The following is a 26,809-nucleotide window of genomic DNA, read 5'->3' as shown; positions in this document are numbered from 1 at the left end:
CTTCTACGTTGCTCTGATATTTTTGGCCTAAAATTAGGCAGGAGATACTTGAATTGCTTAGTTTGACCAAAGATAAAACTGTGCCTCCCTCTCTGTTCGTGTAACAGAAGATAAATGTAAAACTGTTGAGTACTTCTTTGCTTTCTTTTCAGCATTATTGTGCATTCAGTTCAGAAGCACTGAATACTGTAACAAGGCAGTTCTGCAGGTGGTTCCCAGCCATATGTCACTGCTGGGGAGGTGGTGCAGTGATTGTGAGATGGGCACTGACCCAGTATTGCTGTATCAGGGTGACTCTGAACTTGAGCTAGGGCTGAGTTGGTTGGGTACAGTGCCATGGAAATACCGCTCAGGTGCTTTTGAGTTCTTAACAGCTTCTCTACATAGTGCTGCAGTATGCAGTGTGACTGTCTCAGCTGTCAGCTTTGCTCAGGACTCTCTGCACTGTGGTCCATTGCCATGTGTGGATGTATTCTGGGAATTAACCTCCATAGGACTTCTGCCATCACTAAGCACCTTTTAGATAATAAGGGCCTTCAGACAGGCCATGCCCATGAATAAGACAATAAAGGCTAATCCTCTGCACTGCTGAGCTTCAGCTTCTAATAAAGGACTCAGAACTTGTAAGGGTAAAGTTTCAAAGCAAGTGCAGATTTACAAGGGGAGGGAAGATAAGGGGGTTGTAGCCCTCCCATCAAGACCACCTGGTCTTAATATATTGTACCAGTCAATATTTGTGCAATGCACTCACTCTTTCCATATCCCAACCCTGTTCCAGGATTTCTAAAATTTTTGCTGGTGATGTGCTTGTCAAAGCTGGGTGCGCTACAGAACCTATGTCTGTGTGTCATACATAATAGTTTTATCCCCCCTTAAACTGTGACAGCTGAATCTGACAGTGGTGGTGAAGTGGAACCTTAGTAAAATAACATTTATGATATTTAGGATCATTAATTTTTCTGATGATGGATGCATGTCCAACGCTTTGAAGATGGAAAGGTCTGCAAAAGTGCAAACTATTATTTTATCTGGAAGTGTGTTTTGTGGCATCTCAAGACATACTTATATTTCTGATTTCTTTTTTGTGCAGATGCAGGAATTCTCAGGAATTTTCAGCAATCTGGGAATAATTTCTTTGTGAGAAGAAGSTTTCCATTCTACCAAGAAAAAAGGCTACATGGAAATCATGAAACACTARAGCAGAAAGTACCATTGTTTGACAGCATTGTGGCCTATGGAAGATGGATACCAGAATGAGGATTTGCCTCCAAATTTTATAAGCATCTAGAAAATCGAATGATGAGAAACAAATGTGAAAAGTTCACAAAACTAGTGATTACTTAAAAAAAAATTCTTAAAGCCCTATTGCTTTTAGCAAGCTTCTTGCAAGAAGGACATTAATTATCTGGAACACCATCGTTTAACAGGTACTGGTACTCCCAGTATTACTGAATTGCCACCTGGATTAGTGTTGTGCTTCTCAATTGCTAACAATGAAATTATCAGGCACTGGAACAAATTATGAAGGGGAACAGTGAGCTTTACATTTCTTGAAGTCTTAAAACTATGAGTGRATGATGTGCTTCAGCAAACAATGGAGAGACAGCTGGGTGAAATTACATGATTGTACTAAAGAGCAGGGAACATGAGATGTTCTTTGTGATCCTTGCTGGSCTGAAGTTTTATAGATCTATAACTTAACAAATACTATTACAAAGGCTCCTTAGAAATAGTGTTGACATACCAACAATCAGAATCTAGTGCCTGATTTCRGATAGATTATACCAAAGTATTTCAAAAAATTACAGGCTGTAGTACTGCTTCTATGTGGTGCTGTCACTACAAGGTCACGTTACTATGATGAAGAGTTACTCTGTACCTTCTTAATTTTACAATATTGGACTTCCTTTTCAGAGGACCAAGGGACCTTTCCTCTTCCCCAAGAGCTCATTGTATTTCAGTTCATGATAGAATTTATAACCAAGTAAGCATGCATGCTGCTGCTTTCCTGCCTGATGTATTGCAGTCATTGGAAACTGAAAGGAGTATACTAATGAAATAAAAAACAGTTTCCATAGAGGAAATTCTAAGGTACTTATCATTAATGGAGACTATTTCTAAGCTAAATTTTAGTTTTAATTTTATTCTGCTTGYAGGGGGTTATCTGACAAACTGCTTAAAAGAGAACCTTAAAAGAAGATCTTTTCCCACAGTCAGTCCTCCAGTTGAGAACAGCTGAACCATTTTTTCCCCAGCTTTCCAGTGATTTGGTGCATTGGTCACTATGGAGATTTAAATCCAGTGGGGCAAAGGGAAGGCTATACTGACTGAACACCTCGACTTGAAAAGAAATAGTTCTGCAACTTGGACGTGTATTTTTCTTGCTACAAAGACAGAAGGAATTAAATTACAGCACCTTAGAGGAAGGACTGTGCCATTTCATGATGGCTCACAAATACTGTATTTACAAATCCATTTAATTGTTTCTCAGATAAAAAAAAATGTGTATAGCCTACATTATAAAGGGCTTTGAACATACATATAGCATTTACTGTTATAATTAATCACCACAGTGGAGATAAAAGGTATTATTTCTTCAATATAGTCAAAAAATCTCACTGAACATAGGAAAAAAATTAGTCCTGTGCCAGCGTGACTTCCACTCAAAGAGGTGGTTTTGGCAACACAACTGTGACACTTGGGATGTATTGTTTTTCATGCTCCTGACTAATGTTAAGAGATCTGGAAAAAAATCATGATAATGCTTTTCAGTTACCTCAGGGGAAGCCTCTAAGCTCTTGATGGATGGATATGCATAATTCTGAGGCAGATTTTTAGTTTTTACATGGTAGTCAATGGCTAGTTACCTTTCTTTGTATGAATCTCTAGAACTCACTTTGTAGATCACCTTTTTAAAATATGTGCATTGTGCATAAATAAATATCTAATCTGTCCCTGAGCTTGAGGGCTGTCTGCAAGATGTGCTTTAGCCAGATCCATAGTGTGCATTGTTCAGATATAAGGCACTGAGCATAGTACAAGGGCACCCAGAGGAAATTTGGTGGCCTGTCATATATGGAAATTCAGATTGCTTTTCAAGTAGTCCTTTCTGGCCTTAAGTTCACTGACTTCATGACCTGTGCTGATTCTAGTGAGCTCAAGCTTCTCTTACTGCTGTGTTTGTGCTCTCAAGAAAAGATGACTGGAAAAGCTGGACGATGAAGGAGAAAGGGTAGTTGCCTCTGACTGCTTTTAAGCCTTTCACACGTATTACCATTTAAAAAACATCAGCTACATTGTCATAGTAGTCTCAGCATCAGCAGTGACTAATCTGCATGCCATGCAAAGGCCATAACAAAATTTAGGTGTATGTATTTAATATTTTGAATTCATTAATCAGTAGAATTTTGGGATGACTTAGCTGAAGGAATTTCTTAGTTTAGTGTCTTAAAGACTGCATGTCTTGTTGTCTTTTAAAAGTTTTTATAATTTAAATTAAAAAACAGGAAAATAGGAGATTTTAGATGTTTCAAAGGTTGCAGGTCTAAACTATGTTCCCATTCCTCAAAGTAGTTACCAAAAGTCATTTATGAACTGCAGTGCAAGGGAACTGGGAAGAGCTTGAACTGCTAATATGTTCCCTTTGTTGTGTGGATATACAGAAAACAGTTTTCTTGTCCCACCAGGATCTTAGCAATTTTGAAATTTTAGGCCTGGCATGGACTGAGTGAATATATGAGTGACTTGAGAAACAAACTTATTTCATTTTAACAATGACCTTTCTTTTTTAACCTTTTAGTATAAACTAAATGAAGTTTCAACAGGAGAAGATTCTTTTAGCTGCAGAAACAAGACTTTTTGTTCTGAGAATGTTGAAACTGCACATTTCTAGAATTTCAAAACCTTTCTTACAAATTTGTTTGAGGACAGGATGCTCTTCTGGGAATAATGTCAGTTTTGATGTATTTTCAGTTGCGGCCATCATTCTTCTTCCATATGAAACCCCTGTTTTCACTCCCATTTCTAAACTGACGCTTTCAATACTTTCCAGAAGTTTAAGATATGACTGCCTCAATTATCTTATTGATATATTAGGGTGAGGAAGAGGTTTCAGGTCTATTTCTTTGCCCACTGGTCCAATAAGGCCACAGTGAAAGTTTTGTGACAGTCTAAAGGATTCTTCTTCCCCGACAAGTACTTGAGATTGTAATAGTTCTGTGCTTTGTATTTCTACATTTCACATATGATTTCATCTCAATTACTAGGTCACAGTCTGTAAACAAGTAGATATGAGTTACAGGTATGATAGGAATTAATTTCATAACACACTGAGCCCATTTATCCTTTACATCTATCTGGAAGGATGATAATTTACTATAACTAATGACCGTGGTTGTGCTGATGGGACAAAATCAGATACCTTAAATGAAGGGTTATTAATGAACTCTGCTTTAAGATGTCTGGATGACTTTGTACCTGGAAAAGAACACTAGACTTTTCTGTGTTTGATGGCAATATATAGATATCTGCATTACTTCAGAGGCAAGTGCCTTTCTGGTTAGATTGAGTGGACAATCATTCCTATTCTTCTAGGAAGAAACCAAGGCACAAATTGCCCTACAGTCAGGGGAACTGTTCTGCAGGCTGAAGATGGAGAACGCACCAGCAGTGAAACTGAAGCAGCGATGCTCACTGGGTAAGTTTTGCCCAACTATTGCCCAATTATTCTAGTGTGAGAAAAGAATCACAGCTGAAGTGTTCAGAGCTCTGAAAAGAAGGATTGATTCTTAGTTATTGAATAAGAGCAAAATCCTGGTTTTGATTTCAACAGGCTCTTTTTCCAAGTGGAAATGTATATAATATCTACCAATTAGTAAATAATAGTTACCTTATGTATGAATAAAATATTGATATTTTAAAAAAACGTAAACCTGCAGTTTGAGAATATTTTAGTGTGTTTTATTTTTAAAAATTGCATAAATTACTCAGCTATATTTCCACAGGTATTGTTAATAAGTACAGTGTTAGAGTATTAGAGCCCTAAGGGTACTGCCAGACCCAAACGTGCCTGAGATGGGCCTCCCCCCACCCCAGTCCCAGCTCACATTTCAGCCCAGCCCGGGAATGTAAGTCCTTGCCCCATGGTGCTGCAGTGGTGCCAGCTCCAGCCCCGCCACAGCCCTGCTCTTGCCTGGTCGGGGTGCTGGTCCGTGGATGGCTGCCTGACCCAATGTCAGCTCATCCTGATGAAAGTAAATATTGGAAATTAGCTATCATCTTATTTATTCTCTAGTGTATTCCCTTGAAGTAAGTGATTCTGTGGTGTGTTGTATAACAATAGTGCAGCTAGGCTAGAAGTGAAATTTTCAATCGCTAGTTTTCTGAATTTAAGCACAAGTTCATAGCTTTATAGTTCTGAAAATAACTTTATTCTTTGATCTCAGATTTAATTGAGAAAGAACTGCAGATTAATATGCTTTACATAACAGCTTATATCATAAGTTTTCATCGAAAAATGGTGAGAGTCTTGGGGAAGATGAATGACTTTAATGAGCCTTCCAGCACAGTATTCAATCAGTGCAGTAATTTTTAATATGGTTTATCCTGAAGCCTAGATGGTACTTAAGGATAGACTTAAAGATATATATGCATGCATGGACTTTCTCATTTTTTCCCTTTTTTCTGATGCGAGATTATGACATGGTAACAAATAGTCTGAGGTCTGTCTGAAAACTGATTAGCACTGTCTCTGGGATTACGAGATCATCATTGCCAGACATCCAAAGGCAAATACATTTTCTCCATTTTAAGGTGTCTGCATACACTGCATATTATCAGGAACACTCTTCTGAGCAAGAGGAATTAGCACTGTGCTCTACAAAGACATCAGCATGATTCTCTCATCTTGCAGAAGGATGGTGCTTTATTATGTATCTTTTTCCAAGAAATAGCTTTGAAAGAAGCATCCCCTTATCCTTCTAGCCTTAGAAGCCAGAGATCTTATTCCTTTCTTGTGTTTAGACCGCCTTAGCAGTAAAGCACAGGAAAGCAGCYCACAGGGTGTCCCACTAGCCAAATACATTACCAAAATTAAATGCCCTACATAGTATATTAGCCTTCATAAAACAGAGTATGCGGGTTTTATCCCTTGCTGTCTGTGCTAACCAGTGGCACTCTTTTTGCTATTCAATTCATTCTGTATTGTTTCAAATTCTAAATTTGAAGCATAACCTCAGTGTTATTTTTGGACTGACAAAACACTAGTGCATTGTGGAAGATCAACAGAAAGATTTTGGCAGTGGAGTAGGGAGCAATGGGGGCTTGTGGTGCTGGCATTTGCCCTGGGGATCTAGGAAGCAGTAGAGGCCTGTTATGAGTGAAAGGTGTCCCACTGCTTGCTCTTGGCAGAAGCAGTTTGCAGTTGAAGGCAGAGGAAGTTTGGTTTCTGTGCACCTCTTTTGCACCTTGGAAGTGGCTGGCTGCTTCTTCATTGTGAAACTGAAAACAAAGAACATCAGCTTGTGGCTCTGCTGCTAAAATAATTTGTTTTTAATGGCAATTCTTTTTTTTTTGAATCCTTATAATAACTCGATTTCATTGATCGCAAGCTTGGAACATCTGTGAACTCAGGCAAATTTCAGAAACTTCTATCTGACTTCTGTTTTAATATATTTTCATGACTATAGGATAAGTACTTCTCCATAAAAAGAAGAATAATGCTTCTTGTGTACAGTTATATGGCAGTTAAGAAAAGCAATTATGTGGAAGTTAATGGTAATGGCAGTTAACTGTATTATCTACTTGGCCTGTTTACAGCTGATATATGGCAGCATCTTGAACCCACAGCTGCATAAAATAAGAGAGTTGTAGGCATTATAGTACACAGAGACCTGTTGAAAACAGTATTGCCTCTGGAATTCAAATGATCTCTCAAGAGTCTAGTCCTAGTACCTAAATTATGACTTCGATCATATTAATGTCTACTGAATTCAGACTATCCATTAGTTTGCAGGTAGTTTTTTGGTGTTGGAACCCTTGCTTACTGGAATAATTAAGTAGTATATTAAATATTGTATAAATACTGATGCATGGAAGTTGTCAGTAGACAACATGCATCCTCAAAATTGAGAATACAGTTAAATGACTTCATGTATGAAGAAGGCATATAATATTTGTAATGTTGATTTAAGCACTGGCCAGATGTAGGCAGTGCTAGTAAGTAGTGTGAATAGTTAGATTTTATTAGATTTTAATTCTTTGTTAGGATGAAACTGAAGCACTGGATTCTGAATGATTGATTTTGATTGTGCAATCACTACTGATTGTATTCACTAAGAAATAATGCTCCTGACTGGTGAAAAATAGTGACACTATTTCAGACATTTGATCATGCTTTTGTTTACATACTACAAGCTGAACAGTAGCCAATTCTGTTGTCAGGAAATCTTTCCCAGCCCTGGCGTTGCAGCTTCTGTACAGAATCACAGAATTACAGAATGGTTGAGGTTGGAAGGGACCTCTGGGGATCATCTAGCCCAACCCCCCTGCTCAAGCAGGGTCAGTTAGAGCATGTTGCACAGGATCGTGTCCAGGTGGGTTGTGAATATCTCCAGAGAAGGAGACTCCACAACCTCTCTGGGCAACCTGTTCTAGTGCTCCGTCACTCTCACAGGGAAGTTTTTCCTTATATTCACGTGGAACTTTCTGTGGTTCAGTTTGTGCCTGTTGCCTCTTGTCCTGCCACTAAGCACCACTGAAAAGAGTCTGGCCCCATCCCCTTGACACCCTCCCTTAAGATATTTGTATGCATGGATAAGATCCTCTCCCAGTCGTCTCCAGGCTAATCAGGCCAATCTCTTGTAGCCTTTCCTCATATGGGAGATGCTCCAGACCCCTATCATCGTCATAGCCCTACACTGGACTCTCTCCAGTAGTTCCAAGTCTCTCTCATACTGGAGAGCCCAGAACTGGACACAGTACTCAAGATGAGGCCTCACCAGATCTGAGTAGAGAGGGAGGATCACCTCCCTCAACCTACTGACAACACTTTTCCTGGTACACCCCAGGATACCACTGCCCTTCTTAGCTACGAGGGCACATTGCTGGCTCATGGTCAACTTGTTGTCCACCAGGACTCCCAGGTCCTTCTCTGCAGAGCTGCTTTCCAGCAGGTCAGCCTCCAACCTGTACTGGTGCATGGGGGGTCATTCCTCCCTAGGTGCAGGACTCTGCACTTGCCCTTGTTGAACCTCATGAGGTTCCTCTCCGCCCAGCTCTCCAGCCTGTCCAGGTCTTTCTGAATGGCAGCACAGCCCTCAGGTGTGTCAGCCACTCCTCCCAGCTTGGCATCATCAGCAAACTCACTGAGGAGGCACTCTATCCCTTCTTCCGAGTCACTGATGAAGAAGTTGAACAAGACTGGCCACAGTACTGACCCCTGGGGAACTTCACTAACTACACGCCTCCAAGTAGACTCTGCACCACTGAGCGCAACCCTCTGAGCTCTGCCTTTCAGCCACTTCTCAATCCATCTCACTGTCCACTCAGCTTACCTAGGAGAATGTCCTGGAAGACTGTGTTGAAAGCCTTGCTGAAGTCAAGATATACAACATCCACTGCTCTCCACTCATCTACCAGTCATTCCATCATAGAAGCCTACCAGGTTCATTAAGCATGATTTCACCTTGGTGAATCCCTCCTGACTACTCCTGATCACCTTYTTTTCCTCCACATGCTTAGAAACGACATCCAGGATGAGCTGTTCCATCASCTTTCCAGGGATGATGGTGAGGCCGACCAACCTGTAATTTACTGGGTCCTCRTTCTTGCCCTTTTTGAAGCCTGGAGTGACATTAGCTTTCTTCCAGTCATAGAATCAGTAAGGTTGGAAGGGACCTCTGGAGATCATCTAGTCCAACCCCCCTGCTCAGCAGGGTCATCTACAGCATGTTAGACAGGTTTGCATCCAGGCAGGCTTTGAGTATCTCCAGAGAAGGAGACTCCATCACCTCTCTGGGCAACCTGTTCCAGTGCTCTGTCACTCTCACAGTGAAGAAATTCCTCCTCACATTCAGGCAGAACTTCRTGTGGATCAGTTTTTGCCTGTTGCCTCTAGTTCTTTCACATGGGACAACTGAAAAGAGTTTGTCCCCGTCTCATTGACACCCTCCCTTCAGGTACTTATACACATTGATAAGATCCCCCCTCAGTCTTCTCTTCTCCAGGCTAAAGAGGCCCAGCTCTCTCAACTGTTCCTCATAGGGCAGGTGCTCCAGCCTTCTGATCATCTTCGTAGCCMTATGCTGGACTCTCTCCAGTGGCTCCATGTCTCTCCTGTAGTGGGGAGCTCAGAACTGGACACAGTACTTGAGATGAGGCCTCCCCAGGGCTGAGTAGAGGTGCAGGATCACCTCCCTCAGCCTGCTGGCAACACTCTTCCTAATGCACTGCAGGATGCCATTGGCCTTCCTGGCCATAAGGGCAGAAATCTCCTTAGGCACTTCTGTTCTCCATGACGTTTCAAAGATGATTGAGAGTGGCCTAGCAATAAGATCTACCAGCTCCCTCAGCACTCATGGGTGCAACCCAGCAGAGCCCATGGATGTGTGSATGTCAGGTTTGTCTAAATGATCTCTAACCTGCTCCTTCTCAACCAAGAGGAAGTCTTCCTTTCTCCAGACTTTTTCTGTCATCCTCAGGCTCTGGGATTCCTGAGGGCTGGCTTTAGCAGTAAAGACTGAAACAAAGAAGGCATTCAGTAACTCTGCCTTCTCTGGATCCTTTGTATCTTTGTATCTCTCTATCCTATCCTTCCAGACCCAGCTCAGAATGATTTTTGAAACTGTTGTTATTCAAACAAAAATATCTACTATAATAGGTTGGTGCTGACCTGGCTTCATCATATCTCAGCTCCTGTTTTCAGCTTAAATTCCTACAGGGCCAGTTCCAGAGTTTAACTGAAAGAAGGTGTTGTTTGTAATAGAGCTATGCAAAGTAGCATTTCTATTCTGGATTTAAGAGATGTTAGTTTTATGCATATTTTGGAAAATTGTTAATTCCAATAATTTGGAAAATTGAATTGACTCCTCTTCCCCCTCACTTAAGCCAGAAATTTGACAGATGTGTATGGAACAGGCTGAAGACATTTTGGAGCTGAGTATTTAAGCTACATAGCATGGATGTGATTGTTTAGTAAGTATTCTCTTTTTTCGTTTCATTACATGAGGTTTTGCTTTTCTTGGACTGTACAGATCCTTATAAAAATGTAACAGACTACTATTCTGAATATGCCAAATCAGAAACAGATGGATCTCTTTAAAGAATATTCTATCAGTAATAATAATGAGATCTCGTGTCTATGGACCAGGCACCTCCTTTTCCTTGTGCTAGCTTTCTTGACCTGAATAAAGAGGCTCTTTGAGCAATGACTAGCACATGGGAAAGGAGAAACAGGAGGTTATGGTGGCTATGAAATAAAAACACAGCATTTTTTTCTCTTTTCACAGTGTATTTTTAATGAGCTATATCTTTGGCTGTTATGCATAAGTTCTTCTATGACTGACACAGAAATTTAGAAGGCTTCAGCCTGTTGCCAGTGTCTCCTTCACACCACACTTAAACTGGCGTTAAACTGACTCCATTATGTCAGTAGAGTTCCTCCAACATATCTGTGAGCCTCCTTGGTTAATACCAAGTAGAGATATGCTCATGTGACAATGCAAGAACCTTTTAAATTAAGAAAATTCTGATTGGTGTGGCATACAATAGGGTGTGCATAATACTCCTTAGACACCAACTTGAACATTTTAGACTAGTGCTTAACTTCAGGTTTTATAATACCTTTTTGCCTTTGCTGAAATGACCTTGCTGTGCTTTTCTGCTCTCTTGCTTGGTGACACCTTTTTCAATAAAGAAATCCTAGAAGTTTGAGTGACGAACAACTATGTGGTTGAGCATTCTCTACTTCTTCATGAACTTTAGCTTCACACCACAATTAACATATCTGTGCTAACATATCTGTGACTTAACTGTTGTGCTAAAAGTGAGCCAGCAAAAGCACCTTCAGAAAAAGCCAGAGTATGCCCTTTTGAACTTACTAGACCTCATGAATGCACTTAGTATGTCAGACCTTGAGCTGCTTGAGAGACAGCGTGTGACATGGATTGTGTGATTCTTGTAGCTACCCTGATTGCTGAAATATTCCTTTATTGCTGATATTTTCTTTTACTTGGGGTATTTCCAAAGTTTAATGGGTGGGAGTTACAGTTCTTGTTTATTGATGAAATGATAACTTAACCTAGATAAAAATCATATATACTGTTGTTTTAATAAACAAAATAAGGCTTACATTTAAAAAGGAAATACAACACTGTAAACATCCTATTGTTCTGGTCTAGGAATTTATCTAAAATTGTGCCTGGCTTAGGTATTTGCCTTCCAAAATAGAATTTTTACAAAAGTCTGCAAGTTCTGTAATACCTTTTCCAGAATCTGTGGAGTGAGCCGAAGTCTGTGGTCAAGTGGGCATCCTAGTTACAACTTTTTCTTAAGCATCTACTTCATTAGGCTTTAAGTCACACAGGGCTTTCTCTTCCTGCGTCAAGCCTGTTGAGCRTTTAATTTTCAACCTCAGCCTAAGTCCAAGGAAAACACCAGAAAATGAATCCAATCTTTAGCTGTAGATGTCCATGAGTCTTGGATGTCTATGATGTCTGTATGCCTTTTTATCCCAGATTATGTTCTGATTCAACCTGTTCGAAATGATCAGGAATAAATTATTTTCTCTGATTTTAAAAGAAGCTGAAAGCATAGGGAAAGAACTTACATTTTCAAATTTTAACCCTATTTCTTTAGAACAGTGATTGTATTTTGGTACTCATTGAAGTCTTGTTAGGCTATCCTATTTAGATTTTCTCACTTTTTTTTGTGYTAATGCATCTTAGAATTATTTTTAACTAAAAAACAAAAATATACATCCAGTCTTCTTCTGTAGAGAAGTGGTTATTACCACGCCTCTCAAATAATAATAATAACACTTGTTGTGAAAAAAAGTAGAAATCAGAATAGAGCTACATGGGAGCGCCATTGCCCACAGTACTGGGCATAACTATCTGGAAGTACTGGACTGGGATGCTCCCGTTCAGTGACCATTTGTCATCAATGCTTATTGTAAATCTGGCTTATTGTAAATGTTAAATGTTAAAATGAATAAGTGCCCTTGCTGCTTTCTGACCTGCCAGAGGACTCTGGATGTAAGTTAGCTTTCTAGAGAAGGAGARGTTAGATTAGGGAGCCAGACCTGAGGGGGAAATGAGTCATGCTACCTTCATAAAGAGATCTGTGCAAAGAATCAGGCCASTGACGCTACAGGAACCTGGTGCCATCATCTGTGCTTAGACCTGCCACAGTTGCAACTATTACAGTCTACTCCAAGCTTTCTGCTCACAAAGACAAAATATGGCAAACTCCTGAGCTTCCAGCATCCCTAGGATTCTCCCAAAAGGCTTAGAGAGTGTTAATCAGGGAAATCAAGATGGGTTCCCCATAAGAGAAATATTTTTTCCTCCTTCAGAGTTGGAGGAGCTAAAGTCCCAGCCCAGCAACTGCTCTGTTTATTTTTTACATTACAAAAGCTCAGCTTTGGTAATGGTGCTAGCTATGCCCCAGAATGGAGGTGTGTGTTGGGATGGCAAACAAAGCAGAAATACTTGCCATATTTTGAAAGGAAGGGAAGGGTACACATGGAAGATTGCCTGAATATCTACTGTTTAAAATCCTCTTTCTTTCCATAACACCAAGAATTCTGGTAGTACAAATTAATTTGTGTTTAAAAATCTGTCTGGGACACATTCAAAATAATTTGTCTTTGAAGTAGGTCAGGACTGGTCCAAAAATTGAGTTCCTGCTTGGAGATGTTTGAGATTTCAGAATATAGGTAGTTTATTTTTGTCTTGAGTTAGAACARAAAGTCAAAAGTGTTTGCAGAAAAAAAAAGAAACGTTTCTTTTTGATAATATCTGATCAAATATAAGAAAACAAAAGTCTTTTTAGAGAAGAAATGCTGGATATTTGATGATGACAGTATTAATGACCTTTGAGAAGGCACTATAAATCCAGAGCAATTCCAACATTGTTATTAGTGGTGAATAGGTTTGTTTAAATAGCATTTAAAGCTTATTAATGAAACACAATCTTTTGGATGTTTAGAAATGTCTTAATATATTATTATGCTTAGGGCTTATAGTTATTACACTTACAGCTGACCTGTTRCTCATTTAGTTTGGACTGAGAAGCTGTTCTTGCAGTCTATCAGATTTGCTTGGATGGAAGAAAGGCTGGCAAAGCAGCATTGATGATCATTGTTTTCAGCAAAGAGGCACCAATAATGTTCACGTAGATGCAAAGCATTAGGCCTTCGCTTCTGAAATGGTGTTGCTTACCAAAACAATCCACTGTCAATTGTAACCAAAAGAATTCTAGTTCAATGTCTCTGAACAATGCTGGTATATTTTTCGCAAAGAACAATGCTGGCCACACTTCTCCATGAGGTGGTCATTAGTAGTCTGATTAGCATTGTTCTGTAATATGACTTTCCAGCCAAAACCTTCCCCTCAATCCCCCTTTGTAAAAACTATGCTAAAAGTCTGTAAGGAACAATAATGTTTTCCAATGCTTTAGCTAGCACGCTTCTGTTCTTTGGTCGTGTCTGTACAGTAAGGGCAAATTTGCAAAGTGATGAACATCCTCATCCCCCACTAAGTTCAAGAAGAAGTACAATTTGTCTTTAAAATCTCTTTCTAAGAACTTTCCATTCAGAATCATCAAGATGACTTTATCAAAGTGCTGTCTTTCAGTAATGAGAACATGGGGTTGTATAATTCCATGCCATGCTGGTATGCAAATGCCCAAATGATTCTGTAGTTCTATGAAATTTGCTGTATGTAAGGTCTAATGCATAATCTAAYGGGCATTTTTGGTTTTAAAAGCAGGACATACATTCAGCTCCAGAAGCAAAGAGGCTTGATACGACAGCAAATATTTGTTAGTGAGATATMTCTCACTGAGTTTCAGTAGTGCCTGGTAAAAGATGTGTTCCTTTACTTTTTGAATTCGGGACTGATGAGCATGAGTTATTCGCTCTGTAACCCAACTTTGTGTTTCCAAAGAGGAAACCCAGGAAGAGACAAGACAAACACATTCTGCAGGTTGTGCAGTGCACTAGCTTTGAGGCTTCCCTCCTTTCAGTCCAKATTATAGACATACTAGCCTTCTGAGAGGTAGACCTTAGAATTATAGGAAGTTTCGTAGCATTTACAGCACACTTATATGTCTCTCCAGGTTTGCAGAAGATGGAGCTTTCTGCCAGTGGTGGATAATAAAACATAGGTATGGATCAGTTATAACTGACATATTTAATCATGGCACATGAAAATTCATACAGTAAATTTCATTGCATGCGGTTGTCATTCAGCAACAGTTTTCATTCAAAAGCTGGCAGTTCCTGACTACTAATAGTCTGTGGACAAGTTTTTATATAGGAGCTGGGTGACAGTCTGTAAAAAGGTGGCTGCCCAGGTTGTCTACAAATCAATGATGTGCAAAGACCATTGGCAGCCTAGCAGAAGCCATTTTCCCCTAACTGTTTCAGAGGAACTGAAAATATGCATGTCTCCACTCTGTCAATTGTAGACTAGTGAGGTTTCCTATTAACAGGAGTGTATTTTTCTCCATTGATCCATGAGTCATTGCAAAACAATTTTACTTTTTCTGCGTTTATCCTTCAGTGATGGCTGATAGGATTGAATACATAATGTCTGAACTTCATCAGCTTGATTGTGGTTACAGAAAGTTGTGCAGAGCAGATAGGCCCTTCTAGATGGCCTCACACAGATCACGGAAATGAGTGAGCTGTATCTTTCTTAAGATACTTGGAGAACTCACCTGCTCTTTTTTTCTATACCCGTGGTGCAGGTATAACCTCTAGGATCATGGTGGAGTGGGCATTTTGCAGCTAAAATCAAGATGGCAACTGCTAGCTGTAATGCTTGCTACAGCATTGTATTTCTCCCCCAGGACTTTTGTTATGTGTTTTAACCTGCTCAGAAAGTGCCTGCTGTTGGCAGAAAATTGAGAATGGCAGATATCAAAGATCACCTGTGTGATCTCACAGCTTTGTGAGTGGGCTAGCCGGACTGTAAAATCAGGGATGTCCAAGCTGTGAGGGAAGCCTTGCTGAGTTTTTTTACACAGAGCTCTTGATTATTACTGTAAATATGCTACACTTATTTTTCTTGAAAGAATTAAATACACAGTCTTTATGAACTAAGGCTTTCCAAAAGGCTCATTTTAACCTGAGTTTTCCTAATTCCCTTTCCTGGCCTTTTAAAGAGTGTTTGGCCTTCTTCTTTCCCATAAATGAATAATAATTATAATGATAATAATAAACTAGGTACTAGAAGCAGCCAAAAACCACCCGTATTTTGTTTTATATAGTAGTTCTCCCTTTCTTTGGAAAGCTGCAGGCTGAAGACCTAAGGCTGAGGGCTGCAGAGAGGACCAGGTTTAGGCCAAATGATGGTATTGTACACCACCATCTTACATACAATTTCATAGGTAGCATGCTGCTGTATGCACATTTTGTGTGAGTTTTCCTGACCAAGGCTGAGAAGCTATATCTTCTCCATGAGAGGCTTATATCTGCTCAAATCCCACAGAGTGGAAGATGATGACTGCCTTCCTTGATAATGAGAAAAGCTTGCAACTCCTGATTACCCATTTTACAGAACTCACTTTAGTGCCAGTGTCTTACTCATGTGGCCTGTGTTGGCAGTCACACACAGTTACTTGAAGTGAAAAGCTAGGAGGGCAGGCAGGGATGTCTGTTTTTGTGGTTTAGAACCTGAGTTTTGGCTTTCTGCAAAGTTAGATTATTAGTATAAACTTTTGAATCTGCTAGGTTTGTATTACATTGAAAACTTGTAACCATCAGGTAGTGAAAGACCGTGGGCTGATGAGGTTTAACTGTGGTGCTCTATGGAGCAGGTGAACTAGGGAGCGGACTAAGTACTATTAGACTGGTTACAGGTGGGTTGAGGTCACAACTATCTATGGAGCATCAGTGGGGTTGAGGGGCTGCCAGTGGGCAGGCCAAGTCCATGACTAAAACCCCAACCATTAAAAGAGAGTGGTATAAACAGTCACAACTCAGTAAGCCGGTCCCTTTCCTTGTTTCTGCCAGGACTGACTACTCTGACTCATCCAGGTTGTAATGAGTGCTCCTTCCCMCTTTGTGTCTGAGTTGCCCTTTATATTTGTAGAGATGCACAGAGGTCCTGGCTATTAGGAACTGTGGTCTCTCCTGCACCCTGGATATATATCCTGTTTCTTGTCTGGAAACTATATCTGTCCTTGAATATCTATCATGCCAGCCTGCTTCCTGCAGGTGCCCATAAGAGATTTATATGCCCACATGCATGACCAAGCTCCARATAGGTTAAGGCATGATTTTGTTTTTGCTCTTGTCCTTACTTTCTTATATGCAACCTTCAGTACCTGTGGTTTGGTCCTGTGATGGCCCAGGGCCTGGATGGTCCACATGGCATATATAGCATATATATGGCACATACAACAATGCAGCTCTGAGCCAAATCCTTGATCCAAAGGAAGAGAAGGGATTACTCTCTCTGGGACTGCTCTCACAGTGAGACAAGGTCAGGCAAGCCATGGGCACACATTTTTGTAGAGAATGGCCTGTTCCAGCCGGAAATGTCAGGTGCCTGCTCAGCTAAAATCCTTTGAACACCACAGCTGTGGCCCTAATAGTGGTCACAGAGAAGATGCCATAAATATGGCCATAAATAAGCTAAGGAGTAGAAGAATACTGTAGAAGCTGTTGTCTGTTTTGTAGGATTTGGACTCTGTAGGTAGCCACAGGTGGTAGCAGCACTCGCTTCTTGTGTCCAGTAAAAGACAACATTTCTTACTTTGCAGAGAATAGGAGGAGGAGGGCCTTGAGCTTGCTTACAAAGGAACCAGGACATCCAGAAACATTGTTTCCAAATCATTCAAGAYTGGAGAAGGGGAGGGAAGGCCTCCAGCTGGGTGCAAAGTCGATTCAGAGCACAGTGAAATACACAGGAGATTGTGAGTTTTTTTCCAGAAGAAATGGATGCTCTGACTTACTCTGAGATTTAGGCTGAGTTAAGTTTGGTATGCTGGAGACAGGCTTTGGTCTGCATTATGGATCAGTGACCTCTTTTAGGTGATTTTGCTCAGGTTTCTGCCATGTTATGAACCAGAAACAATGATGTTATTTATGTGCGAACATGTCTCTCATACAGATCTTTTCAGCAGCCCATGAGCTTGTCAATCTGGACAGAGGTAACTGCTGTGATGTCAAAAAGGGACAGCTTTATTAGGTTCTGTTAAAATGGGAAAGGATTTTTTTTCCCCCAGCCAATTAGTATTTAAGGGGGAAAAAAAGCAGAAACCATGTCTTCCTCAAGCACATCATGTACTTCTTATTAAGGACAATGTGTGTGCTGAGTGTCACATTTCAAACTTCAGCTGTTTTTGCTGTTGTCCTATTCAAAAACAAGTACGGTTAGAATTTCGCTACAATGGGAAAAGTGTGTGTGTGTATATTTGTTCTCCACTGTTCCATAGCACAAAAACTGTTGGCAATTTGCTTCCATTTTAGCAAGATATATTGGTGTTTTGTTTTGTTTTTACCCTAAAGCATAAAAATATCAGCTTCAAATGAGGCTAAACATGCAAAAGCAAGAGGCTAAAGCAGAAATTATTTTCCATCTCTAACTAGTGTTGCTAATATTACTGTGATAGATGGCTGAATTCTTCGGGTAAAGATCCTGAAGCACACAAAATTAAAGGTATAGTTAGTGCATATATTCCTGGAGGTTCAGATGAGATCAGGCTGTTACTTGATGTAGGATGTTGCTTCTGTAAGTAGCTTTGTGGCTTCTCTGTTCCACTAAAGGAATATTTTTGTAGCTGAATGTGAGGCTTTTAGGTCTCTCTTAGATTATCCCAACCATCCCAACCTAATATCCCAACCCAATATATTAGATTATGTAGGGTGAAAGGGTTAGTGTATATGTCTAATTTGACAAGATAAATGAAGTGAAGGAACCAGTCTTTATTGTTAAGATAGGTAAATGAGGTGAAGAAGACATATGCCAAAGATCAGCTAGATTAAAGATAAGAATTGAGGCCATGTCTTACAATTCCCTTAGTGATAAGAGAAAGTATTTCTGTTTGGTTACGGTATTTATAATTTACTGGTACCAAACTAATACAGGTAGTGTGCCATACTGAATTGACGTCTGTGAAGTTCTTTTGGAATTCCCCTCTTTGCTCCCCTGCCTATTTGGAGCAAAATGTATTTTCACTAACAATGATCCTGCAGTGCCTTTGTACTATATGTACAGGAAGCTGAATGAGTGTCTGGGGACCTTTTAACTGGATCTATAAAAAGTCTGTGTCAATAAAATCCTGCCAGATCTATCCTTCAGTGCTGTGATTACAGAAGAGGAAAAAGAAAGGCATTGCTCAATGTGACTGCAATATTCCAACGGGTAATCTTCTCCCATGTGGTCATGTTTCCTTAGATAAGAAAAATTACCGCTTTGGTGTCAGTGGGGATGGGGTCACTGAATGGGAACAGGAGCATTCTCATTTTTTTCACAATGGACTGTTGTTTTGTATGTTTTCCTGACTGGGTAAACTACGTCCATGGTTACTGGGCAAAGTTTATTTCTGTAGGAAATAGGTAACCATGTTTGTGCAGTGGGGGTATCAGGACACAGAGGATTTGAAAGGAAAGGTCCAGAGGTCATCAGCAGAAGGGATATGATGAGGAAATGCAATGAGATATATTGTGTGGATTCTGGCATATACTTCATGGGATGCTTCCTTTCCAGTGCTGGTGAGCAGGAGAGGCAAATAGAAGCTCTTTGATAACACAGCAGCAGGGTGAATTCATTTCAGGGCCTTGTATAAAATGGTACATCTGATTTATGTCCATGGAAGAGTTGGCTTGAAGCTTTAATTGCTTTCTTGGCTAAGTTCTGTTTCCCTTATGTGCACTCACACTATCAAAAGTGTTAATTGTTATATTTCACCAAAACTTGTTGCGCTTGCCACCCTATTTGTTCATCATATTCTCCTGAAGTACCGCTATAGAGTAACTTTATTTCATAGCTCTAATAAAAAATGTGTCCAGAACTACAAATGGCTTTATGAACGCCAACAGCATTCCTAAATTGTCATTTCTTGTTAAGTGACCAGTGGAATGCTGACAGGCTATAAACGTAGAGTTACTCTTACCAGATAATTTATGCCATTGCTGCACTGTTTGTATCCTGTGTTTCCACATTCATCTTGTTTCAGGAATAATTTGTGCTGTGACCTTGTGTAACATTATTACCTAGAGTCCCAATTAAGCTGTGACTGCAGCTTCTGCAAGTATGAGCTTGAAACTGAGTGCTGTGGAGAGTGAGAAGTGTTGCTCACAGCAGGCTAAAGACCTTGCTCAAAAGCCAGAATGAAAACTCAGGCAGTTGATTTCTACTGAGTGCTTTGCCACAGCAGTTACCCAGCCTAAGTTTAGGATCTAACACAGACCCATACTAGATTCTGACTCACCACCTACTTGATTTACTGGATTTACTTTTGAATACTATGTAGATCTTGGAGAAAGTGATGGCTCTTTTCCCAAAAGGTTAACAGTCAGAAAAATGGCAGATAACAGTCAAAACAATGGCAGACAAACAGGGGCAAGGAAAATGGATGTTTTTATATCACTTTTGCAGGTTAGGAACAAATGCATGGAAAGATTAAATTACTTAAGGAGAATCACACTAAAAAATGTGGACTATGGAGTTAAACTGAAATGTAAGGCCAGTGCCGTAAGAGTGATTTTTGTTTCACTGCTGATTTCTGCTTCTTATGTGCATGAGATGTGTCCATGTTTTAGTTAAACTTGGGTCATAACCAAATRTTAACTGTAGAAATAGCTGTGGCAAATCCAGATGTGACTGTATCCCTGGATGCTTGTGACCACACTTCTGAACCAGATGCTGCAATGGGATGCAAGGAAGTTYCTCACCTGCCTCAGTACAGAAGCCATCTGTCTGGCTAGGCAGGGAACTGGTGACCTAAGGGAAGCTGGCTGACTTTGTGGTGGAGCAAGTCAAAGATCACTCACCTAGACAATTTCCATTATACTATAGACCATAATCTTGTATTATAAACTATTAAAATTTGTACTCATTACAAAACACACTAATACATGCCATATATCCTCCAGAGATTCTCTGTTTTAGAGCTTTGAAGTCTCTCTAGTGGTAGATAGAAAGATGTGAAATTAGGCATTTCACTGTACTCATAGTAAAAGATGATTTTTGCATAGCTAATGTACATCTCTGAATTATGTAGCAGACTTTCTGTGTTACCTTTTCTCTCATCGGGTAGATATTCTTTGTACTGGGAAGCTGTAGTGCAATCTGATACTTGACAGTTTTGTACTGCTACTCATACCTTGCCTCATACTTGCAGCATGTTTTTATACATCACAAGAGAGTCATTGGTCCTCATAGTGTGCCTGAGGTTGCCAAAGGCTGCAGTGAAATAGGGTGGAAGGTCTGGAATTAGAGTCATTTTTTGGTTCACGCAGTCTGTCTGAGGGAAGCAGACAGACTGGAGCTTCCATGCCAGTGCTCAGTCTTTTTCCTTGATTGACGCTTTTAAGGTAGTATCAGTTGAAGCTCTGTGGCCTGGGTGCGGGAGGATTTATGATGATCTGTATTACAGATTGTAGATTTGGTGCCAGTAAATAAAGGTGATTTAATACTATGTAGGAGCTCTGGTGAAAAGTGGGTCTGTGTTCCAGAGGTCCTGTCTGGATTAAGAAAATGTCATTTCTGCCTTAAGGGTTTACAGTCCGTGAGTGGAGCATTAATTTATACTCTCCAGTATCAGGCATACACTACCATCATCTTTGTTGAGCTCTGAGGAAAGATATAAACAGTCAATATATTCACCTCACTTGCACTCAAAGGCCGTAAGAGACAACAGGAAGTTAACTGCCTATTGATAYAGTCTGGAGGACAAACACTCTTTCAGATTATGGTGTCCAGATTGTGTAACTGTCACCTAAGGAAACAGTGAAGCTGAATGAGTCTCTGGAAGTGTCTGAAGGGGAAAAGAAAAAATAAACCCCCAAACAGAACTCTATTTTGATGCTTTTATTACAATATAAATGTCTTTCTAGTGGTGGCTGTCAGAGAAAGCATACCCTCAGGGCATATATGTAATTCTTCCATTAGGGCTTTGAGCATTAGTGTAAAATAATGTATGGTAGATGTAAGCAAGCCTGAAAAGTCTTAGCCTACGTCTTCAGGAAAGAATCAAGCAACTCACTGCTGGAATGCACCAGCCATGAACTGCCCCTTCTTCTTCCCAAATCACTTCTGCTCTGCCAGACGCAATGTGAGGGAGAACTGCTGCAGAAGCAGAGTTGAAGCTCTGTGGACTCGGTGCTCCTTGCTTATCCACTRTATAGATACAAAGCTTAAGGAGTGTGAAAACTTTCACAAGATCAGTGAGGAAAGGACATAGTCAGTCAGACCTAGTGCTGTGACTAAGAGCACCAGAAACTTCCTAGGAAAACCCACATTCACCTGTTGTGGAATATTTTGCATTTAGCTATTGTGAAGGCCTAATGTTTATCTTAGCATCAACCCTGAAATGTATATTGTTTCTCTTCCTCTGTCTTTAATACTGTATATATTAACATGTCATGACATCATGTTAACATCATGAACATATGATTCATTGTAATGGAGCATTTCTATTCTTTCTGTAAATGTTCAGTTCTTTCTCTCTTCTTAATTTTTTTAGAAAGAGGAAGGAGTATTGCGATTATATAATCTGATCTTCAGCAGTYGGCCACTGTGACCGAAGGAGCTGGGGCACTTGCCCTGTGAGGAGAAGCTGACAGAATTGGGCTCATTCAACCTGGAGAAGAGGCAGGAGAACAACAGCCTCCTGGTACCTTTGGGGAGGTTACTGAGAAGATGGAGCCAGGATATGCACAGCTGTGCCTGGTGGGAGGATGAGAGGTAAGAAGCATAAATTTTAAGAGAGGTGCAGACTTATAAGGTTATAAGAAAAGGGTTTTCTACCGTAAGAGTAAAACTGGATAAAGCCCYGAGCAGCCTCACCAGTCCTCACAGTTGCCCAACTTTGAGSGAGTGGCTGGACAAGAGACCTTCTCAGGCCCCTTCCAGCCTGAATTATCCTGTGATCCCATGACATCTTACACAGGAGAACTTCAGTATGTAATTTCTTGAGGTAAGAATGCATTTTGTTTTAGCAGAATTGTACATCTCTTTGAAAATAATTTAGCTTTGATTTAGGAGTTCTATCCTGTTGATAAGTACATTGTTAATTATGCTTGTGGTTTAAAAACTGGATAGCAGTTTAGCTCAAAACTTTTCATTCTAAAACTCACAGTAACAGCAAAAAAACCCTACCCCTTCTTTGCTTTTCATCTCTTTCTTCCTTCTCTCCAGAAAAAAAAAATCCCCATGTAGAATGCAAAAATCCCCTGATTGCTAAGCAAAATACCAACGTCTAGGACATTTTGGCCCAGTGTTTGGTTTATAGTCTTTATAGTCTTAAAAATGCTGGATTATGTTTCAGAAACTGCAAGAGGGGAATAAATAGCAAGACAGTATTCCAAGATGTTTATTAAGAATATTCTGGGTTAAATCAATGCTAGAAAGTCAAGCACACTTTCTGTTTGGCTCTTGAAATGATCTAATACACGCGGCTCAGTTTTTATTTCATCATGTACAAGGTTRGGTATATTTTCAAGGGATGAGTGAGAAGCTAACATTTTGAGATTGTGGCTTATTTTTGGCATTTAACTGCAAGAGGAAATCACATTCACATGATATTTGGAAAAAGAATAGGGTTATATCAATTTCATCAATTGTCAGTTCTGCCAGCTTTACTTGCCTAACTCTTCAGCTAATGCCACCAGTATCTCAATATAGCTATTCATTGGATAAAGTAGGTTTTAATGCAAGTGATGGTGGCAGAAGTAACTTAAGTTTAACTTCAGAAGTAACTTAAGTTTAACTTCTTTATCCCTAAACCATGAACAAACGCTCATCTTCTGCCTCCTTTTCTTATTCTCTGTAGTATCTTATTTCAACCGTATTAAGGTACCATAGCAGTGAAACACAGTTGCCAGTAAGGAATGCATTAATCTGACATAGCTTATCTAAAATTTGTAGTGATCTGAACSAGTTGCTTTGGCTACTTTTAAAATTGAGGCAAAGTAATAGGTGTCCCCTCAAAGTTGTTCATCCAGTCCTAGGAATGCCTAATTTAAAACAGTTGTCCAACTTTTAATGCTTAAGTGAGATGAAACCTGGTATAAATATGGCAGAATCTCATCCTCTGTTTGCAGAAGTGGTCATATTATATTTTTATATATTGTCCTTTCTAGGTGGCGGTAAAAGAGATGATGGTATTCTAGAATTCAAAAATAGTCCGTGAATCATTGTAGTACATTTTGTAGTCTACGAAACCTATATTCTCTCAGCTATTAAAAATAATATTTTTTTTTTTGGCTAAAGTGGCAATCATCTGTTACAATTTGTATATTATGTAGCRTATCCATTCCTGCTCAACAGCTTTCTGAGCAATTGTTTACTTTACTGTGCCACAAGGTAGGATGTAAGCCAGCAATATGAACTACATAAAACGACGATAGTGGGTACAAACCTATCAGTAGCACACCTTCAGCTCAAATATTTACTGTATGTAAYGCTCTTGGTCCTGCAGTACACAAAGAACCTTTTGTCCAGATAGGCAATAGAAATCGTGGAGAATCACTTTGTATTTTCTGCAGAAAGCACTGAGATTAGCCAGAGCAGGAAAAAAAAGTCAGAARTGTCAGTCCTGATCAGGCAAACATTCATTCAGAACAAAGATTTTGTTTTTTTGGCTGTATTTTTTGAAAAAATATACAGCTTCACAGAAATAAGGAAAGATCCCAAACTGAGTTATTGTCCTAAACACACTTCTACATCACTATTCCTGTTCTCTGTGCCATATATTTAAGGTGAAGCTGCTACCTACGGATTACTGAGCCCAGCAAAGACAAAGCAACATTAGGAGTGGTAGAGCTGTATAGTCAGAATGAGCCTGATGTGTTCTCAGTTCTAACATAGATCTGAGAACATATCTGSGTCCAGAAAGGGTTAGTTATAAAATTTTGCAGTACTGACTTGATGAATGCGCTATATTGGTGATATTAAGATTGAGGAAAAAATTTTTTTTGTTTGTTTCCCCTGAAGATTTGTATTCTCAGTGGAAAATGTCTGGACCTTGCTCATTTGATGGTCAAGTGGCCGAGAGACACAAATAACTTGCCTTGAATGAGGTTTTCCTAACTTACTTTTTAACATCTCTCCAGCGAACTTAGTGCTTGGAACMAGGCAACCCTCCTTCTGTAGGCCCCCCATGTATGACAGATGGGACAGCCATGGGGTTCCTCAGYGATACACTGCTTGTGTTTCACTTGTTTCAATAACTTCAGTCCCCTCTGTTTTACACTGCCTGTAAGACCAGCTTTCAGCAGACCATGTTTGTTCTTCAGACATTTTAAATGGAACAATGCATTATTCATATGCCCTAATATGAATTCATGGCTCTTCCGCAAAGGAAATTACTTTTACCTAGTTCTAAGACTTCTCCCATTCAAGAAAATTAAACAAAGCACTCAAGAGATGGTTTTAATTGCTTACGACTCAGTTGAGAAACTTCTAAGAATGAGTTTCTTTCTGTAATGTAACTTGAGAGCTCATTCATTGAATGTAATTATGCTGTATGATGGATTTGGAAGTATAAGTGCGGAGCTAAATAAGATGGAGATGACAAAATAATGGTAATAAAAATAATAGTTCTGGGGTTATGTGATACTTCCTCACAGTGTACATCACCTGACACGCTCTCTGAATGCTAATGTAGCCTTGTGGCTTGCTCCTATAGCATATATTTAGCAAACTGCATACATTTTCTCTCTTCTGGACTCCAGCATACAAATGGCTCAGCTGCATGCTTTGAAGAGGTGGGAGTGAGAAGGCATTTCATCCTGACTGCAAAACGACATCCCATCCTTGAGGTCAGTGTGTTTCCCCTCAGATCTGTGAGGCTGCATGGTGGTTTGCACAGTGACAGAGGCTGGCCATACCACTGCTCTTTCCCTGCCCGGGGCCTTTGGAGTCCCTAAGAGCTGTAAAGGTTACTGGGTGCGGACCCACGTGAGCGACACCATAGTGACCCAGATAAGGCACCAAAGTTGCTAACCGCTAATGAAACCTCCATGACTTTCTCAATAGCTGTGTATTAGAAAAGGCRTTTATAGATTCTTTAACACAGAACAAACACATTTTATCAGTCACATGAATGAATATGTTTGCCTGTCTAAATTGCTGTGTGGTTCCAAGTCTATTCCTGTTAATCTGTAACTAGCAGGCTGGCTGGAGAAAAGGCACTTTGCCACCTTCGTAAAGTGTTCACTGAGTTCAGCAGAGGAGGAGAATAGGCCATATGTTCTTAGACAGTAACTCCTGGAGATGACTGAAGTATAGCTTCAAAGAGAGAAGAACATTTGTGAACATGAGATATGTGGGGAGGAAGGGCTTATTGCTGGACATTTTCTTTATTGAGTGCTAACTTTTGCTGTAACATAAGAAACCAGATTACATGTGCTTTCCAGACTCCCTGGTTTTGTCTAGTAAGATGAATCCAGCCTTTCCCACTTTTCTGTTTCTCTTTTCCCACTCTCTTCCAGATGTGCGGGCCTGCATAAAACAGCAGGATTCCAATTACAGTGATACTTTCCCATTCACTATTCATCCATTTTTTTCTTGATGTGAAAATGAAATGTGACCCAAAATAACCCATTTGGGGAGGATTCTACCATTACGCACATGTGATTTATTTTTTCCAGAGTGTTTTTTTAATTTTATYGTTTTTTTCAAGTGCTAAAACAAAACAAAATCCACAAACAGGAAGGAAAAAAAATGGATATATACAGGAGACTCTATTCAAACTAATGGCATCTGAGGACAGGAATTATCTTCTAGATGGAACAAATGAGCAAGACACCAATACATCATGATTACTAATTAATAAAAACAATATCAAGAGCCATTATGATGACACTCAGAAAAATGACTACTGCAAACAATACTAGCATTCTTGTTAAGAGGATAGGGATGAATAATAAAAAATATAAAGAGCAAAACTTCTGACACTGAGTCCTGGAGCAAAAATTTCGTTTGCTTCAATATCAGCTTTCTAGAATCACAGAAACATAGAACTGCACAGAATAACTGAAAAAAAAGAGTAAATGCTGTGATATTTATTTCATTTTTGATACTGGCTAGGGGATTATAATGCTGTTCTATTTTTGTTTTCCAGGCAATGGGTCAGAGCAAAAAGAGGACAATTCCTTTATGTTGTGCAGTTTTTACATGAGAGTTGGGCTGTGTGGTGTTTTAGAGGTTAAACAAACACTCTCTCGAGACAAGCTGGAGTGTAAGCCATAATTTAAGGTTCTCTCAGGTCCTGTGACCTTTCTGTAAAGAGAGCAGTTTTAAAAAAGCAACACAATGCTTTAGATGGAGCCATGATAGTTTGAGCCTGGGAGAAGGATGAATGGAGATATGAGGACTTTGAAAGAAAAGCTAAAAAAAGACCTGAGAGAAGA

The 26,809-nt window shown here is 39.8% G+C and overlaps 1 long non-coding RNA gene across 1 annotated transcript; it reads left to right on the top strand.

The window, feature by feature from the left end:
* Nucleotides 1–1,138: 1,138 nt before the first annotated feature.
* LOC146589672 (uncharacterized) lies at nucleotides 1,139–26,722 on the top strand. The gene is made up of 5 exons (XR_014897116.1): nucleotides 1,139–1,427; nucleotides 4,594–4,696; nucleotides 21,919–22,046; nucleotides 25,130–25,216; nucleotides 26,521–26,722. It is a non-coding gene; the product is annotated as an uncharacterized LOC146589672 (long non-coding RNA).
* The last annotated feature ends 87 nt before the right edge of the window (nucleotides 26,723–26,809 follow it).

Source organism: Rhea americana, unplaced genomic scaffold (genome assembly GCF_003343005.1).
Source record: "Rhea americana isolate MKP2758 unplaced genomic scaffold, rheAme1 scaffold_44, whole genome shotgun sequence".
Lineage (NCBI taxonomy): Eukaryota > Metazoa > Chordata > Aves > Rheiformes > Rheidae > Rhea > Rhea americana.
This window is presented reverse-complemented; position numbering and strand designations above follow the sequence as displayed.